Consider the following 17926-nt stretch of genomic DNA (forward strand, 5'->3'; position numbering starts at 1 on the left):
GCTGTGCTTAAAGCCTCCGCATTATGATGTAAATTCACCCTTTTGAATTATCTCAAGGTGGGAGTTGGGGGAAGAAGGGAGACAGAAGGAACTTAGCCCTGTAACTTGGACCCTGTTCAGCTAGTGAGTCCCCTGAGGACCCCTGAACCGTAGTGGTCCACATGACCCTGTTCTGTAGTCAAGATCACCCTCCAAACCCCCTAGGCTGCTCTCTCAGGGACATGACACCCAGAAGGGAAACAGGCAGGTAACTGTGAATGTCTCGGTTCAGCCACAATCTGTCCTTCTGACGGCAGTGTCCATATTCTCAAATATGAAGGACAAAGTGGAACTTTATCATGGGTCTAGCACATGTCAGGAGAGACCTGAATAATGCCTTCGAGTTTACCCAGGTGTCTCAGAACTGAACGGAACGAAATGAGCTGAGAACGATACCAGAGAGGAAGTCAGCTCAAAATGTTCTCCTTTTTTTTTTTTTTTTTAAACCTAACTTGAAACAAATCCAAAGCCAGGAAGCAGCAGTTCTAAACAAGTTGTGCTAGATGCTGCTTAAAAACAGCCAAGAGACAAGGAGAAGTGCGAAATGACTCTGTCATGTAAAATGTTCACTGTTCTTGTGAGAGAGAAATGACTGAAGCCTACCTTTCTTGCAACTCTGGAATAAAAACATGAGCAAGCCCCGCGTTAGCAAGTTGACATTGATAACAGCAAAAGAAAGGGGGGATATGTTAGCCTAATAATAAAACCACACACTGACCTGGAAAAAAGATGAACTGAGGTGTGGCAAGGGAGGGACCCTATACCCAGGTCCAGAAACTTGCGTATCAGGACAATATTTTAGAGACGATGCATCCGTAGCCTTTGCTTGAACTTAAAATTGCCACCTGGTATTCTTGGCTTTATTTTCAGGATCATAGAGTCAAAAAGTTCTTGATGAATTAGCACATCCAGTGATTTTCAAGATGTATTTTCGTGAGTCCTAGGGCTTTAGCTAAGGTATTTATCCCCTGGGGATTGAGGGGGTTAAGAGGGTGAAAAAGAGCTTTCAGCTCCCCACCCCATTTCTAGTTGGTTCCGCTTTTTAAAGAGGCATAAAAAGAAGCATTGGCTTTGTAAAGACAGGAGGTGGAAGGAAGTTTTAAGTGAGCCAATATGGTCTCCTTCTTCTTTTGGGTAAGTTTGTTTTCTTAGACCTCCGTGATGGTTCCAAAGCACGGATTGCAATCGAAATGGAATTTGAGTGGACGTAGCAGCATTAATAGGCTTTTTACAAGACTCCTTTCTCTGTTTCTAAAAACTATCACAACCTGTCTTGTTCACCAGTATTCTAATATAGTTCCTGGCATATGACTGATTCTCAGTGACTGAAACTCGTTATAGTAATCGTCATTATGTTGTGGCAGACGAAACTCTGACTCCTAGTCTAGGGCTCTGTATGATGAGGCCTTTGGTGCCCAATCTTACCCATGCTAAGGCCTAGCCAAGTGTACCCCTCCTCCTCCATGTAGCCTCCTTGTACCATGCCAGGCTTCACGAGTCTCTCCTTTCCTCCTAGCCTAACTGCAGGAGGAGTCTAGACACAGTCTCCTTTAAGGCTGGCTGCTAATTCTTTCATTAGTTTTGCTCTGTCAACACATTGTAATGCCCTTAAAAGCACAGAGTTGGTCTTAGTTTTCTTAAATGTATTTCTCGAATATGTAAGTACCAGAACAGTGCTGAACTCATTATAGGCGAGCAATAAATATTTGTTGATTGCTAGACCTTTCTCATTTCAGAAACATTACAACTTATTGAAACTTCTTCCAACTTGGAAAACATCTCTTATAACATCTGCTTCCTATATTATCTCTGCTCTTGAAGGGATTTAGAACAAATTCTATAATAAACATGTTCCCCTTCTCTAGTACATATATACTCCTATTCTAGATCAAAATGAAGAGAGGTCTGTATTCCACTGTCTTTCAGTCCTGTCATTTGAGTTGAATAGACCGTGGACACACATACATTGCCACCACTCAGAGTTTTATACACTCCACCAACTGACATGCTGGCTTGTGTGTAAAAATGCCATTCGGAACTCCTGGATTTCCATTATGACTCTACCTCAAATTTTGCATGACCCTAATTCCAAAACATCATATCTATATTTTAAGGTTTCTAATTTCTAAAATGGTCGGATAGCATTTCCTCCTCTAATTTTGAGCAGTGTTGTAAGTCTGACTTAGAGGCCGTCTGTCAGGTGCATAAAAACCAGAGATCATTGTTATTGTGTCTCCAAGACACTATTCCAAGAAATGTAATTCCCCGTCCTCAAATGCAAGTTAAATGATATAGCATACGCTTTGCTTTGAGCATTGATGACTCTGGTAAAACTGCCACCTGGCTAACAAGCCCAATGAGAAATGTACAGGGGGCTCCGATGTCATTTATAACAATGCCTATACATTGGATAACAAGGGCAGTGTTGGCTCCCACCTCTGTTGGCTGTCTTAACTGCTGGAAAGACTAATCTGCCTTCTGAGCTGCTATTGGCCATTGCCACCTGCTGGCTCTGGCACACCACTCCCCTGGCTTTCCTCCTGGTGCTGTCCTGGCAGCCTCCCGAAACTGCCAAGTTAGAGCCAGAGAGCGCAGGGACGGTTGGGGCTTTCACATTGCTTAGGCTGCATCATGCAAACTGGCTGACAGTGGGGCGTCTTGGTACTCTCCAGGGTCAGTGTATTGACTGCTGTGGTGACCAGCTGGCTGGCAGCAGCGGTGATTGGAAACTGCCCCTGAGAACGTCACATATTGGCAAGGAAAGGGTACCGAGGGAGCAAGACTTCATAAGAGAAAATAAACAAGGCTTTATGAGATAGTTGTGAGCATTCTCTATCCAGCCTGAATTCATTTTACGCATTCAAAACTTTTCTCAGAGTTGCGTTTAAACATTTAGGTTTTAATCTTGCAACTCTTCATTCCATTGGTTTTACTTTTAAGTTCTTACCTAGAACTGAGATGCTCTCATTTAGTACAGGACGGGTCTAAGTCTGTCTGGGGTCACAATGGTTTCTGGTGGCAGGTCCATAATGAAACTTGTCTAGCGCTTTAAACACTGACATAACTTGTTTCTGTATTTAACCATCTGCATCACAAAAAGGGTTTATATGCATTGTCACTACACTTAACAAATATCCCTTAATATGAGTGGAGTTATTTATGAGCTGTTGTCCAAACCAGGCTGCAAAAGCCCCAGCTGGAGTCACAGCTGACTCTGCACTGTTAATGCCCAGCACAAACAGACTCATAATAATAAACCTAGAATTCCAGGGAGTGTGAATCCTGCTGTGAGACTGAGGCTTTCTGGAGTGTTTTAAAATATAGATTTTGTTTTTATACAGATATGGTGAGGCTAACAGCTCAGGAGACAATTGCCATTGAAAAGAGATATGTTGGGGCTTCCCTGGTGGCGCAGTGGTTGAGAATCTGCCTGACAATGCAGGGGACACGGGTTCGAGTCCTGGTCTGGGAAGATCCCACATGCCGCGGAGCGACTGGGCCCGTGAGCCACAACTACTGAGCCTGCGTGTCTGGAGCCTGCGCTCCGCAACAAGAGAGGCCGTGATAGGGAAAGGCCTGCGCACCGCGATGAAGAGTGGCCCCCGCACTGCAATGAAGAGTGGCCCCCACTTGCCGCAACTGGAGAAAGCCCTCGCACAGAAGCAAAGACCCAACACAGCCAAAAATAAATAAATAAATAAATAAAATTAAAAAAACAAAACAAAACAACTTTGACTCCTCAAACTATGTATATGCATATCTTTGATGACAATAAAACTTAAAAAAAAAAAAAGAGATACATTCATACACACCAAGAGGAGGAGGCATGCCAGGCCATGGGGGCCACATGGGAAAGCACCAGGGTCGGCCAGGAAGCAGAGGGAGCAGGAGGAAAGCATGGGCAAACTCCTCGATTGCAGTTGCCATAGGAAGGAACAGGCCAGGCAGGGTGAGTAGGCTTAGGATCGGCAAGTTTGAAGAATTTCAGTAGGTTCTGGGGCAGAGGGCCTGTCCCTGGTCGTGAGGTACCTGGGCCAGGGATGATTAGGGCAGAGGCACAGTGGCCTCTTGAGTGTAAGAGCCCAACAGAGGAAGTGGTTGCATTATGGGCTGTGGATAGGTTAGTCTGACATGAAAAACATGCTCCCAAGTAAGTTGTTTGCTATCTCTAGGACTTAGCTAGCCCTGGGCAGGGCAGCAAGGCCCTGGATGTGGAAGCATCAAGAGTACATAATAAAAAGAGATGCCTAACACATGGAGCTAGCCAGCATGCACAATGTCATGTTGCAGTGGATTTACTACAGCAGAGATGTAGCTTATTTGCTCTTTATATTGTCTTCACTGAAGAAATCTCAAATCAAATAGTCCTTCAAGTTTTCTACCTGCTTGTGGTACAGCAAGGAAGGGTACAGTAACCTGTGACACAATATTGCCAGCCACAATTATTACATGGGTATGTGCAGAGAGGGGGAAAAAATGAAGAGAAGGAAAGAAGAGAAACCTCCTCAGAAGCATAACTATGTTCAATAGTTCATGGTGGCTGATCCATTTGATACGCCACAAATTTGATGAGGGAAGAGACATATTAGAAAAGCCCCAAATTCTAATTTTGTTTTGTTTTGCTTTATTGTGTGGCAGGGAGCAGGGAGCTTTTATTTTGACTTGAGATTATTTGGCTTGTAAGCAATGGTCAGTTGTGACAGCTTTGGAGAGATCATGACCTGGATTGGGACCCTGGCTCTGGCACTTCGGATTTCTGTGATAATTAGGTTGACTTTGCTAGGTTTAAGTTTCTTTATCACTAATATGGAGATAATATATGGAGATAATAATAATAACTTGACTAAGTGCTCAAAAAAAATGTTAGCTTTAAGTAAGTCAAATCCCATTAGAAAGAGCCAGAATATGATTTGATCAATCTTGTATCCAATATATGATTCTCCCTCTTATTTCAAACCCTTATTAACAAATATAGTATTTTCATTTTCCATTTCCATCCCCTTCATCTTGATGTTACATTTCTAGTTTTTCTACCAAAATTGATTCTGAAGAAAGGGTAATTTGAGCATGTATTAGCATTAAAAAAGAACACAAGAAGACTGAAAAGTACAGACATTCTACAAGGGAAGGTTAACACATCAAGAAATTGCTCTAGTCTCAGTGAAATCTTGTGTTCCGATTTTCCTTTTACTTACGTATAACAGTTGAGAGATATTTATAACCTTTTTCTTTTTTGAAGCTGTGTAGGCTCATAGGAGAGAATTCAAAAAATGTTCTATAGGAGAAAGAAGAAAAAATTTAAATTACCCATAGTATTTCACTCCATTTTCATGTTTTCTCATTGTCTTTTTTCCCTAAATCAGTATTTAAAAATTATAATTGTTGCTCATATTATACATGTAATTCTCATCTTTTTATTTAACATTGTATCATAGCTGTTGCATACTCTATTGTATCATTTGTAGTGTCTAAATAATCTCTTTAATACTTTTCTGGTTATTATAAGAATTATTGAGACAACTGAGAAAATGTGACTATGGAACAAAGATACCAAGCTGATGCCAATGGGCTAGACCATCTCGAGGACACACTTGGGAGGACCAACTTTAAAAAAAAAAGAAAAGAAAACTTTTTAAAAATCAAAGAAATTTATTCAAAAATATGGATTTCTGCTTTTCTTGAAAACCTGTACCTGACAATATTGCATCTGCATTTTCCTGTGCAAGAATCTTTGGAAATAGAGTAAGATCCCCTTTCTACTTGGAATGAGCTTTTCAGTCCGTTCAGCTATGCAATCTCCTAAACCCTGTTGCTCTCACTCAATTTAACTACATTTGAGACTAAGAAGATTTAGGGAGGATTTGAGCTAGGTGCATGGTTGAGCTAGATGCCACTAAGGCCACACCAAACCATAAGAATCTAAGGCATTCATTTAGCCATGAGGTCCAGGGACAAGAATGGTGGTAGGAGTGAAACTAGACAACTCACTGGATATGGCATAGATGAAGGAGACTAAAAGATACAACATTTGAGTCTGGTTAAGTGGAAGAGTAAAAGGTTGGTGGGGGAAGATGACAAGTCTGGCTTTTTATCTCTGGATTATTTTTTCCCCCCAAAATCCTTTTACTTCTGGAGGAATTTAAGAGTATAAATTATTACTATTTATCTGCATTAACTGTGTTGCTTCCTGAGGCAAATATGATTCCTAAGAATGGCCAGCAGCATCTTTGATTGCTCTTTCAGATGTTGAGCTGAGACCAGAGGAAGAACTGAACTATGGTTGACAAAGTCAAGCCATCAGGTCAGCCAGGGTAACAGACCCACTTTATTCTTCCACAATCTGATCACATTTTGGGTGCTGAGCCAAGTCACTCTGTCCAAAGGAGAAAAGACTCAAGACCTCCTCACAGGAGAAATTATTAGACTAATTAGAACATCAGCCTGATGGACATGACGACTGCTTTCAAGAATTTAAGGGTGTATTTGTATGCAAAAAGAATTCATTTCCTATGGGTGACCTTGAAGTATAAAATTAGAAATAGTAAGTAAAAATTCTACTTTGGTAGGTTGAAGAATAACTACAATGAAGAACCTTCTAAAAATTAGAGGTTGTCAAAAATAGAAAAGTCTCTCTGGAAAGTAGTGAGTTTCCTTTCACCAGAGACTCTTAAACTGATAGATAACAGTCGCAATTCCAAAACACAACTTGCACTTCTAGTACAGCCAAGAACTTGAGAGTAATCTTCTATCTCCTACTCAGATCTGTACTGGTTGCCAAACTGCAGGGGAGTAAAAGGCTCTGCGTTATCTTGATAGACGAGCTGGAGAATCCCACACAGCTGTGTTGTGTAAATGTTCTCCATTTCCCTCATGATAACATTGAGTCATAAAAGAGAGAAATGAACATTTATTTGCCAACTCCACCTGTCTGTTGGGCCCACCATATCTATATTAGCATCAAGGGAACTTGCCTATAGTGTTGAAATTTTTATCAGTAGGAGAGAAGCAACTGTTCTTTCCCTTAAATTGTGGTTAAAGCCAGTTCCTTTTTTCATCAGAAGCTAAATGATAAAAATTGAGACTTGGATGACTTGTTTGTCGACATTTACATTTAGTAAAGTGTTTGGAACCAAAAATCTCGAATCTTTTGAACTTCACATTTTAAAAATTTAGAACTAGGGTGAAAATTACTTTCGTTCTGAATCCAGTATGAATAGAAGAAACAGTCTTTTATTTAGAAAAGAGGAAGAAAAAAAGACTATTTCCGTTTTCTAGATAAAAGCAAGATCAAATAGAGGAAGAAAAGGAGGTGAATGAAAATTCAAGAGGAACAATATTTTCTTTAAATCCAAAGTCCTGGGATTTATCCTTTTCTTTTCTTAAATTTCTTGGTAAATTCATTATTTCTGAAATCACTGCAATGACATCTTTTCCATTATCAAAGAGGAGTAATTTTAGAGTTGAGTGGGAAGTGAGTTTTCAATCTATCCAGATTCACTGATGCACTAATTAAGTGGCTCTTTTCTTTTTATTTATATTTGCAATTAGATCATCTGCTTCCTTTACACTTTTATTTTTTATTTATTTTATTTTTTAGTTTTTTTTAACATCTTTATTGGAGTATAACTGCTTTACAATGTTGTGTTAGTTTCTGCTGTATAACAAAGTGAATCAGCTATACGTATACATATATCCCCATATCCTCTCCCTCTTGCGTCTCCCTCCCACCCTCCCTATCCCATCCCTCTAAGTGATCACAAAGCACCAAGCTGATCTCCCCATGTGATGCAGCTGCTTCCTACTAGCTATTTTACATTTGGTAGTGTATATATGTTCCTTTTCACTTTTAGGACCAGATATTTGTTAGGCAGATTCTTTTCAAAAATTGAACCTACTATATACCTTTGACCTACACTTTCATGTTGAAGTGTATGACCTAGTATGACAATGTATGTTGTTCTGTTTTTAAGAATAATGAGAACACCAAACAGAAATAATCAATAACAAAAAACAAGTTCTCTAGACCAGAAGAACAAATCAGACCTGGCATCTGTACCCACCACCTTCACCATTTGATTGATAACTGTGATTTGCTGACTCTCTCAATTAATCTGGTTTCATTACAGTCTGAGAAATATGCCAAGCACTCATTTAGCTTTTATTATCTTTCTAGCTTTGTGCTTGCATGAAATGCCTAAAACTGGCATTTCAGGAAAAGGATAGGTAAATTAACTACAGCCAAAAAAAAAAAAAAAAAAATCAGTTCCTTCAATGTGACCCTGCAATCAGTATCATATTGCAGTATTACCAAAAACCATATAGAAATGCACACTTATCATTCAGGGTACTGCAAAGCAGAACACAACTTGTTCTAAGTTCTTCCAATGTGCAGCTCCTATGTATATTTGACTTTCATTGTGCTAATAAAATCCCCTTTCTGGTCTCAGGTGAACAGCCATTTTCCAGTCCGTTGTAACAATCTCCTTCCTCTGCATCTACTTGGTCATTGATCCACACAGGATATGGGTTTGTAATGACCTTGAACTAAAGGGGCAACATGGAACCTTATGACTCTAGCAGTTTTTGAGTGTTTTAATATGTAAAATTTGAAAACAGCAAAAATGACAAATTTTGCCCTTTTTCTTCTGGATAGTAAATATTAGAACATATAGACTGTTTCCCACAGCATCTTTAAGACTGGGGACTCCCAAGCTTTGAACTAGCATCTCAGGAAATGCCCAAGCCTTTACAAGTTTAAACAGAACTTTCTAACTCTGGTCACTAAATGCTAGGGGCAATCTTAAGATAGAGGTTAACTCTAGGTGTTAACATCGTTCATATTTTCTTTGATAACTTCAGTCAGAAATCCAGCTTTTGCCCTTTCTTTGATTTCTACATTCTGCAGACATCAACAGGATGGTGGTGGATTTGTTTCCAAGTGTAATCCAGATGTATGCCAGAAAATCAACATTTTATATGGTGCCACCTTAGATAATAACATTTTGCATTTGATTTTTATTATAACGCGATTAAAAAAACACCAGGAAAAGAGAAGATGACCCTTCTTGAATTCTTTTTCCAATCTGGGTATTAGTATTTTCGTTGATATTCTCCTTCAGAAGTTAACACCTAGCAGTAGTTTTTCCAATTACCCTGCTCTTCTGGCCAATGCCCCACTGGGGCTCTTTGCCATTGACCATATGTTAGGATGGAATTTGAAATGGGATCTTTCTCCCTATGATAACAACATCCCATCCTGAAACTTAAATCTGGGCCTTTTTACACTTGGTCCACCTCCAGCCACTTTCAGCATAGCTGCTTCTTTCTTACCTCATCCACTCTTGCTTACTTTCTTCCCCGGGTCATTCGTATGCAATCTATTTCCTGAACTACATGGCAAGTTCCTTCAGTGTTAGGGTCCCTTCCAATGCATCTCTGTGGTCTTCCCAGGTCCAAACACAAATCTTTGATGTAATAAAGCATGTACTAACTTTTTGATATGTAAATAAACAGAACTGAAAAATCATCTCTGTCATACTGTTCTTAGGTAAGGCTAATGTAGAATATTAAATTTTGCTTGCTTAACATTTACCTTAATTTTCACATTAAAATTTTATCATTTTCCTAAGATCACAGACTTCTAAGTATGTATTTTCTAAAAGTTCTGAAATTAAAATATTTTTGTGTAGGATTATGTGTAATTTTTTAAAAATTCTTTGAAGAGTAAAATAACTCCACATTAAACTCTACTTTTCCATTGTTTTCTACACATTCTTATTCTTGCAAAAGCCTTTCATAGATAATAGTGTAGGAAGCCTCATGTCTTTCCTTACAGATTAACAGACCCACCGAAGGCAGAATTGTCAGTGAATGATATCTCTATTTGGTGACAACATTAGCCTTTTGACTCAGTCCAGTTTTCAGATACAATCTCTCCTGCATATGTTTAATAACTTCAGAAACACCACACCTCTAGAATAAAGCATTCATGAGAGAGATTGCAAAGAAAGAAAAGACAGAGGATGTCCAGGAAAAGAAGAAATGCTTAATGATTTATGTCATATTTCCATTAAAATTATATATTAAGCACCATGCTTACATACAAATTTCACAAGCTCCAGATGGTACCATACCTGTAATACTGCTTTGTTGGAAGACTACCTCAGAGCTGGTTCATAATCCCTTTGTTTCTAATACATCACAATGATATATGATGTTTACTCCCAGGGGCCTGAACACTTTTTTTGTGAGCTTGGGCATAAATGACATAATATCCAGATTATGTGCATTTCCTTTTTTAATCATTGTAGCACTACCTCTTTTTCTATCACTGATCTTATGCTGAGGGAAAAAAAAAAGGCAAGACTCCAAACCAGTTGTCAGTTGTGTAAAAACAAGTGTGGAAAGAACAGGTATAAAGTCTTATCATAACTTTATGCCTTATAGAATATTCAGAATGAAAAGATACCTATCTTATTTTTCATTCAGTTATTAAGTTCCAGGCACCACTCTCTGAGTTTAGAAGCTAATTAGCTCCTGAAAATGTGAAAGACTTTGATTAAGTTCTTAGAGAGTCAATCAATGATGAATACAAACAGAAGGGCTTCCCTGGTGGCGCAGCGGTTGAGAATCTGCCTGCCAATGCAGGGAACACGGGTTCGAGCCCTGGTCTGGGAAGATCCCACATGCTGCGGAGCAACTAGGCCCGTGAGCCACAATTACTGAGCCTGTGCGTCTGGAGCTTGTGTTCCGCAACAAGAGAGGCCGCGACAGTGAGAGGCCCGCGCACCGCGATGAAGAGTGGCCCCCGCTTGCCGCAACTAGAGAAAGCCCTCGCACAGAAACGAAGACCCAACACAGCCAAAAATAAAAAAATATAAATAAATAAATAAATAAAATTTAAAAAAAAAAAAAAAGAAAGCTTTAGGGTAGAGTTTAAAAAAAAAAACAAACAAACAGAAGAAGCTCCTGTTCTCATGGAGTTTAGAGTCTAGTAATCTTTAGCATGAAAAGATATTCTATGTGCTTATATCCATACTATGTTACACTAGGTCAGGAATTGGCATAACCATGGCCTAAGGGCCAAATCTGGCCGGCCACCTGTTTTTGTAAAATTTTACTGGAACCGAGCCGGGCCCATTCATTTACATGTTGTCTGTAGCAGCTTTTGCACTGTAGCAGCAGAACTGAGTAGTTGTGATAGGGGCCATATGGCTTGCAGAACCTAAAATATTTACTATCTGGTCCTTTACAGAAAAAACTTGCTGACCCTTGTACTAGGTGACACGGCAACTTATAGACAACAACTTTATCTGTTTAAAGCTGGATTTAATCGCTACACCTTATTGTGTTTTATCAGTGAGGAAACTTTGAGGGCCTCTTTGAGGCCCAAAGAGGTTAAGTATCCCATTAAGTATTTTAATGAAAACCACACAATCACCAAGAGACGGAGTCGGTATTAAATGCTGGTCTTCTGACCACGGGTGGCAGTCCAAGGTCTTTGTTTATTCAACAGCACTCCTTGTGCTAAACCTGGTTGTGGGACACAGCAGAGGGGAAGACGCGATCACTAGGGAGCCTAAACTCCAAAAAATTCCGTAGCTCAAAGCACTTCCTAGACTTTAAGACCCCTAGAGCTTCTTTGTCATGTAAAAGAGAGTTGGTAAATTGTTCCCATCTTACAAGGTAGGAAAGAGACTGTCAAGACGAGCCCCTATTTGCTAGAGAAGCTGATAAGAAAACTACTTTTTAATTTTATCCTCCAGGGTTCTGTTTGTGAAACAATAGCACTGGACTCAAAGTGCATTTTTGAAAATTAAGAAAAAACATTTGTATGCATCACTATCCTCAGCACTTAGCAGCACTTCGTACTCAGTAACAAAAATGTTCTACAGGAGGCTGAGAAGAATTTGGCCCTGCAAAAAATACTTTGCTCTAAATTTCTGAGCCTAAAAATATTTCTTCATATTGGATTTGTAAGAGTATTGCCTTTGGCTTTCAACTGTTGCTAAAGAAAATGACTAACCAGGTAGAGTTTTTGTAAGCAATCTTGGACCTTGAGAGTCTTTAAAAATACTTTTTTTGACTTCTCAGATCTTAACTCTAGAATTTGAACTCCTTACATAAAAAAGGAGCTTGAAAAATACTGTTTTAAAATATACTAATTTTAGTCAACAAATCAGTGACATGCCAAGCTATATTGAAGGCTGAGGCAAAAGCAAAAAACAGTAATACTGCTCCTGTCTTTCCTTAACATTTTGATATTTTATTCCTCATGGATTTTTTGCACTAATTGTGACTTTTAAAAATCTTGCATAAGAATATTACTTATGTTGATGACCAGAGGTTTTTGGCAGCCCCTTAAATTTAGCTTCAAAGGCAAATGCCTTACCTCATTCTAGAACCAACCCTGCACAAACCCAAATATTTTAAAAATATTTTTCTTTTACTGAAAATATTGTGTAAAATAAAGCTTTAGAGAAAAATTCATTTTGGCATTCTTTTCCTTCATGAGTTCATTCCTAGCTTTACAATAACATACATATTTGTAGAATACTTGCTTTTCATCTGATTGTCCCCTGTGACTGAGGTGTCACAGGAGGAAAGAGTAACCTGTATTTGGGTGATAGTTGTTGGTCAGTGCTTCACAGTGGGTGAAAGAGACCTAGGTAACAGCTTCAAGTTCTGGGGATTTCTTCTTTTTACCCTTTCGTCTCCATTTTTAGATGGATGTAAACTACAATCCTGGTAAGTCAGCATCTCTCCTGACTTCTCCTTCAGTGGTCATCTTAGGGGTTCTATACACGGTGTCCAAGAATTCAACTCAGTTCTGACACTATCTACCCAGAGATAGCACCAGATATCCTGATAGTATCAGGTTAAGTGTTCAGTCCTACAAGACTCTCCCCTGCCGCCTACATACTTCAGTTTCAAGCCCAGACTGCTGTCTGTGTTTCTGATCAACCCGCTACAGATTGGAGGTTCCAACGACCCCTTCCTTGAACTTCAGATGCCAATCAAAAGTCCAGGTTGATACCTGTACTTCAAACTGACTGGCAGTAAATCAGAGGTTCCTTCGATCCATCCTCCAGTTTGATTAATTTCCTAGAGCAGCTCATAGAACTCAGAGAAACATTTTACTTACTAGATTACCAGTTAATTATAAAAGGATAGAACTCAAGAACAGCCAGATGAAAGACATGCATAGGGCAAGGTATGTGGGAAGGGGCAGTGCAGAACTTCTATGCCCAAGGCAAGTCACTTTCCCCAAACCCCCACGTGTTCACCAACTCAGCTCTCTGAACCCAGTCCTTCTGAGTTTTTATGGAGGCTTTATTACATAGGCATTAAATAAATGGTCATTGGCAACTGATTCAACCTTCTGTTCCTCTCCTCTTTCCAGAGGTGTGGGGTGAGACTGAAGGTTTCAACCCTCTCATCACAGGGTAGGTTCGTATGGCAACCAACCTCCATCCCTAGGTGGAGTCTGACGTCGCCTCATTAACATAACAAAAGACATCTTTATTACTCTCAACCCTTAGGAAATTCCGAAGGTTTGGGGAGCTTAGGGTCATCAGGAACCATGGAAGAAGACCAAATATATATGAGAAATATATTTTGGTCATCTGAATGACCAAATATATATTTCTTAAAAATCACAATATCACAAGCTTTTAAAAGAAAAAAGAAGCAGTGTATAAAATAAAATATTGTATAGCAGATAAATTATGTAATGAGCACTTGAATCAGAAATGGGTGTATCACTTTCAGAAGGCCTCATTTTTTTTTACTTCTAAAATAAAATTTTCCTATTTACATACAATATTTTTTGATTTGTAAAAATTCCATTTGACAGAATTTTTCAGGAATATATTACTTGCCCTCTGTATTAGTCTGTGTCTGTTCAGGAAAATATTGATATTTCAAATGGAGAGATACAAGTAACTGGATACAAAAGTGACAGAATGGCTGGGGGACCCAAAGGAAAGAAGTGAAGTAACCCAGATATTAGTAAGTATACAAAGCTGCTACCACTCCTAGAATGGAGGCAGGAAAATCACCCAGATCCATGGTCACCGTGTAGCTGAGGCTGCTGTAACTGCTGCCACTGGAACCAGTTGAAGGAAACCAGGAGCTCATATCACGACTGACACTGCAAGATCCCAAAGCCTGTAGCTATAGCGGCTGTGTTCTAGGAGCATCTGAAGCACCTCCTGTTTCTATCACCTCTACAAAGAAATCTGGGGGCTTCCCTGGTGGTGCAGTGGTTGAGAGTCTGCCTGCCAATGCAGGGGACACGGGTTCGAGCCCTGGTCTGGGAAGATCCCACATGCCGCGGAGCAACTAGGCCCGTGAGCCACAACTACTGAGCCTGCGCGACTGGAGCCTGTGCTCCGCAACAAGAGAGGCCGCGATAATGAGAGGCCTGCGCACCGCGATGAAGAGTGGCCCCCGCTCGCCGCAACTAGAGAAAGCCCTCGCACAGAAACGAAGACCCAACACAGCCATAAATAAATAAATAAAATTAAAAAAAAAAAAAAAAGAAATCTGAACAGAAATGTGGAGTCCATACTCCTGTGGAGGAGCTTGTACCTCCGCTGTTGATTCCACCACTGCCCAAGGCACAGCCTACAAGAGAAAAGCACAAGAAATATATCTTGTGTCCTTTCAGTTTGTATCTTTCCACCACCTCCCATTGTAGGAATAGGAAGCCAGCTAGCAAGATGGTGGGGGTGGATGGGAAATGTAGTTTCCAGCCTTCTAGCCCCCCATGACACAGAACAGAGCACAGAACAATGGGAATGGATAAAGAAAAAAAAACAGATAAATGATGTCACAACCCTATATATTGTATAACTGGTAAATATTTTTTTCTTCTTCAAGCACTTTAAGGGTATAAAAGTTAAAATAATAATTATACTTGCAATATTATTTATGTATCACTTAGATAATTATTTAATTCTTGTGCTTATTTAATTCCTGTTACCTAAGGGAGATCAGATACCAGTATGTGTTGTCTGTCTCAGCCCATTCTCATTCCAGGGGCAGCTACTACAGTTGCAGGCTCTGCTCTGACCACCTGCAATACCGATGCTATCTGGAGTTAGACCACCAATCTGGGGTTTCCAGGGCTACCCTCACTTCTGAACAACTGACTACAAACTTGGGGTTCCTAATACCCCTCAGTTTTAATAACTGTCCAGAACAACGCACAGAACTCAGGAAAGCATTATGAGAACAGTTTTATTAGAGAAAAAAAAAAAAAGAAAGAAAGAAAGATGTAAATCAGAACGAAACAAAAGAAGAGGTGCATAGGGTGAAGTCTGAGAGGGTTCCAGACCTGAAGCTTCCAGTGTCATCTCCAAGTGAAGTCAGAATGCATCACTCTCCCAGCACATCAGTGCATAGTAACATGCAGAGAATATTCCCAACAAGACGGTTCCTTCCAGCTTTGATGTCCAGAGTTTTACGGGGATTTCATTACGTAAGCATGATTGCTTGAATCAGTGGCTACGTGACTGAACTCCAGCCTCTCTTCCCTCCCTGGAAGTCCAGCTGATAGCGCATGGCTCAAAACCCCAACTCTCTAATGACATGGTTGGTATTTCTGGTATGGTCAGCTTCATGATCACAAACGATTTAGGGGCCCACCATGAATAGCAAAAATACCCCTATTACTCCAGAAAGTCCAGAAATTTATAGAATACTTCTCAGCAACCAGGGAGAAAGGCCAGCCAATTGTTTATAATACAGGACTAGTTTTTTAGCCAATCCTTAACAAAATGGCAGACTCTTAGAATCTTCTTTCATGTCAGTAAATGAGATCTGAAGTATTCCTGCAACAGAGCCAAATTGGCCTCCTCACTCAGGGTTATTAGAAAAAGCCTCTGCGCTTCTGTGACTGCCAGTTTCAACATGGACACATTCCATATGCATCTAGGAACAAAACTGCCTTTAACCCCTATAATTAAACTCTGCTCAAAGCTTCTGTTTGTCTTGCCTTTGCCCATCCAGGTAGATCCCTTGGGCAATGACTGCCGCATGAATTTAGACTGAGTATCTTGATCCCCTTTGAACAATATAATTTTGGGCTGTGGTTACTTTCTACTCTCACTGCCAGTTCACCATTTAGGACCCAACAGAATGTATGCAGGTTATGACAGAACAAAGAATTAGATTTCAGACAGAAAGCTTATCATTAATATAAGCTTGCCAGGTGTTTTTGAGAGAAGGAATTAACAGAAATTATTCCCTAATGGTATTGTATTGTAAAGAATCTTTCAAAATAAGTTAAAAAGTAGAGTCAGATCTGATGATTTTCTTTGGCTGTTACTTCATTAATTCCTAAGAAAATTACTAAGCTTTATAAAATGCACAAATGATTGCTTCATTTGTTTTAGAAATCTTTTCAACTTTATGATCTGGCTGATTATAAGATTATTAAACTGGCTTAATATTACCTACTATTGGCATGCTATTTTAGAAAATATAATAAGAATGCTGAATGTGGAATTGAAAAATAGGTTATCACTTCCCATCATCTTTGGCAGAATAATGATAACTTGGATTATTTCAGTGAAATTTCAACAGAGGGGCCTATAGTAAATTAAATTATTGATCAAAATTGTTTAGTTCCCTCTAGTAATAACATACATCTATACTTTGCCAAGGCCTTGGGGTAGACAACGTGTATTTCCCTAACCCTCAGCTATGTGACTGGCTTTGGTCAAAAAGATGTGAGCAGATGTGACATAAGCAGAGTAGGGAGATGTGCTTGTGTCTGGCCATGGCTTCTGCAGTTACCATGAGAAGAACTTCCCCTGGATAGCTAAAGCAGTAGCAGCCTGGACCCCAGAATCATAACACATGGAGGAGACCTGAGTCTAACCCACAGCAGTGACTAGAGAAGACTTGGACCCAACCCCCAGCTTGGAGCCAAGACCAGCTGAGCCCAGCTTGGTCAGCCAAGCCCTAGCTGACCTACAAATACACAAAAGAGAAAAAAGGATATTTTAAGCCACTGAATTTTGTGGGGTGATTTGCTAAGTGGTATTATTGTGGCAATATTGACTACTGCAGAAATTTGTACCTGGAAGTGGGGTGCTGCCATAACAAATACTTGAAATATGTGATATCCTTTTGGGGATAAAGTGGCAGAGAGCAAAGAAACTTTGACAAGAGTCTGGAAAAATGTTATCTGGTGTCAAAACATTTGGTAAAACTGTCACCTCTGACAACTCCAAAGAAAGAAAAGAGGTATCTATTGAACTGCCAGCATTGGAGAAGATTTCCAGCCTGAAAGTTGAAAATATGCTGATTGTAACCAGATGCATTTGATAAGGTCCTACAATATTGAGATGAGCTCAGAAAAGAACTCACTGGTGAGCAGGAATAAATGATTGTTGTTTTAAGTCACTGGGTTTTGGGGTGCTTTGTTACACAGCATTATTGTGACACTAGTTGACAGATATAGGACCTAAAATTTACATTAGTTTTAATCCAACATCCCTATGGTCTTCTTTCCTTATATAAATTTTGGCTAATCTCTATGCTGGATGTTATGAGGAATACAAAAAAGAATTATTTAGCTTACAGAATTTTTAGTATTCACGGGTAAACTTTATTTTCAGATGAAGTAATTTAAAATATTGTATTTAATCAAAAGATGGTTAATAATTTTTAAATATCAATGATTTTATAAATACAAATATATATTACATATATATTTTTAAAATAGGCTCAAACATCCTTACTACAAGACATATTTTAAATAATGAAGAGTTGATGAAAACTCTGAATAATTCAGTGATTAAATTATATTATACTTACTAGTTTTGCATTTCTGTAAGAGAATAACAAATATTCTTCTGTTTATTTTAATTTCTGG

General features: G+C 39.3%; 1 long non-coding RNA gene across 1 annotated transcript in view; it reads right to left on the minus strand.

Annotated features, from left to right (window-relative positions):
* Window positions 1-14276, minus strand: part of LOC309627482 — a 46641-nt gene extending 32365 nt beyond the window's left edge. Inside the window, exon 1 of the long non-coding RNA XR_014243757.1 lies at window positions 1-14276. This exon is cut by the window's left edge and continues 4148 nt beyond it. This is a non-coding gene — a long non-coding RNA (uncharacterized lncRNA).
* Between the last annotated feature and the right edge of the window lie 3650 nt (window positions 14277-17926).

The sequence above is a fragment of the Balaenoptera borealis genome (genome assembly GCF_965194805.1).
Source record: "Balaenoptera borealis genome assembly, chromosome: 4".
Lineage (NCBI taxonomy): Eukaryota > Metazoa > Chordata > Mammalia > Artiodactyla > Balaenopteridae > Balaenoptera > Balaenoptera borealis.